Here is a 2,847-nt window from a genome sequence, read left to right as displayed (position 1 = left end):
TGTGAACAATGTTTCAATGAACACTGGTGCACAAATATCTGTTTGAATCCCTGCTTTCAGTTCTTATGGTTGGGTATATACCCAGCAGTGGAATTGCTGGATCATATGAGAATTCTATCTTCAATTTTTTGAAGAAGCATGATGCTGGTTTCCACAGCAGCTGCACCATTTTACAGTCCCACCAACAATGCACAAGGGTTCCAGTGCCTTCACATCCTCACAAACACGTTATTTTCTGTTTTGTTTTCTTTGATAATAGCCATCCCAATGGGTCATGAATGAGTTCTCATTGTCCTTTTGATTTCCTTAATTATTAGTGATGTTGAACATCTTTTCATATGCTTTCTAGCCATTTGTATGTGTATATTTTCTTTGGAGAAATGTCCAGGGCGCCTGGGTGGCTCAGTTGGTTAAGCAACTGCCTTCAGCTCAGGTCATGATCCCAGCGTCCTGGGATCGAGCCCCGCATCAGGCTCCCTGCTCGGCGGGAAGCCTGCTTCTCCCTCTCCCACTCCCCCTGCTTGTGTTCCCTCTCTCGCTGTGTCTCTCTTTGTCAAATAAATAAATAAAATCTTTAAAAAAAAAAAAAAAAGAAATGTCCATTCAAATATTTTGCTGATTTGGGGGAAGTTGTTTTGTTGTTGGTGGTGGTGTTGAGCTATCGGAGTCCTTTATATATTCTGGATATTAATCCCTTATCAGATATATAATTTGCCAATATTTTCTCCCAATATATGGGTTGCCTTTTCACTCTGTTGATAGCATCCTTTGGTGCACAAAAGTTTTTGAAATTTTGGTGAAGTCCAGTTTATCTAACTTTTCCTTCTTTACCTGTACTTTTGGTATCAGATCCAATAAATCATTGCCAAATTCAATGTCAAAAAGATTTCTCCCTATATTTTCTTCTAGGAGTTTTATGGTTTCAGGTCTTTAGATCTTTAATCCATTTTGAATTATTGTCATATATGATGTAAGGTAAGGGTCCAACTTCATTCTTTTGCCTGTGGACATTCAGTTTTCACAGCACTATTTTTTGAAAAGACGGTTCATTCTCCATTAAATGGTTTTTACCACTCTAGTCAAAAATTATTTGACTATATTTGTGAAAGTTCATTTCTGGGCTCCCTATTCCATTCTGTTGGCCTGTATATTTGTCTTTATGCCACTACCACATTGTTTTAACTGCTGTAGATTTGTAGTAAGTTTTGAAATCAAGAAGTATGAGACCTCCAGCTTTGTTCTTTTTTAGGACTATTTTGTCTATTTGGAGTCCCTTGAGATTCCATATTAATTTTAGGATGGATTTTTAAAAAATTTTTTTTCAAATAAATAAAAAAAACAAAAAAAATACAAAACCTTGGTATGTTGATAGGGATTGCATTGAATCTGTAGACCACCTGGGTAGTATTGACATCTTCACAATATTAAGTTTTCCGATTCATGAAACCAGGCTGTCTTTCCATTTATTAATGTCCTATTTAACTTCTTTTTTTTTTTAAAGATTTTATTTATTTATTTGAGAGAGAGAATGAGACAGAGCATGAGAGGGGGGAGGATCAGAGGGAGAAGCAGACTCCCTGCTGAGCAGGGAGTCCGATGCGGGACTCGATCCTGGGACTCCAGGATCATGACCTGAGCCGAAGGCAGTCGCTTAACCAACTGAGCCACCCAGGTGCCCCCCTATTTAACTTCTTTTAGCAATGTTTTGTAGTTTCAATGAACAAATCTTTCGCCTGATTAGTTAAACTTATTCCTAAATATTTTATTTTTTGATGCTATTGAAAATGAAATTGTTTTTGGAGCACCTGGGTGGCTCAGTCGGTTAAACATCTGCCTTCAGCTCAGGTCATGATCCCAGGGTTCTGGGACCTAGTCCTGCTTTGGGCTCCCTGCTCAGCGGAGAGTCCGCTTCTCCTCCTGCCCTCCCCCCCCTCCCTGCTCATGATCTCTCTCTCTCTCTCTTTCTCTCTCTCACTCTCTCTCTCTCAGATAAATAAATAAAATCTTAAAGAAATTGTTTTCGAAATTTCTTCTTCAGGTTGTTCATTGTTACTGTAGAGAAACACAACTGATTTTTGTGGGATAATTTTATATCCTGCAACTTAGCTGAATTCATTTATTAGTTTAACTGATTTTGGTTTGTTTGTTAGTGAAATCTTGGGCTTGCAGTTATCTTTGATTCTTCCTTTTCTCTCTTGCTCTCTCATTGTCTGCATGCAAATAGCCACCAACTCATTTCAGTTTGTTTTGATTTCACAGTGTTTCTGCTATTTCACACTTTCATTAGTCTCACTGTAATCCAATGTGATTGAATGAGTATTTGCATCCACACTGTCTGGGGCAATGCATGAAGCACTTGTTATCTAAAACAGTTCTTTTATTCTCGCTATCCCACTCAAACCTCTAGGGGTTCCATATAACAGCAGAGGTCCCAGGCTTCTCTCTCATCTTCTCAGAGGTGGTACTGGTAGTTAAAAGGGTCAAGAGCACCTGAGATGGAAGCGGATATACTGCTTACTAGCTGTGTAACCATAAGCATATGTAGACCCCTTCAGTCTCACTTTTTCAGCTGGGAACTGGTGATGATAATAATATCTATGCCATAAAGTGGTGGGAGGTGTCTTAACCCATTTGGGCTGCTATAACAAAATACCACAGACTGGGTGTCTTACAAACAAGAGAAAGTTATGGCTCACAGATCTGGAGTCTGGGAAGTCCAAGATCAAGGTCCTGGCATGGTCACATTTTGGTGAGGACACTCTTCCTGGTCCATAGTCGGCACCTTCTCACTGGTTCTTCACATGATGGAAGGGGCCAGCGATCATTTTTATAAGAGCACTAACCCAT

Source organism: Leptonychotes weddellii, chromosome 5 (assembly GCF_054177405.1).
Source record: "Leptonychotes weddellii isolate Sample4059 chromosome 5, ASM5417740v2, whole genome shotgun sequence".
In the NCBI taxonomy this organism is placed as follows: Eukaryota; Metazoa; Chordata; class Mammalia; order Carnivora; family Phocidae; genus Leptonychotes; species Leptonychotes weddellii.
The sequence above is the reverse complement of the archived record's forward strand: the minus strand, read 5'-3'. Positions refer to the sequence as shown.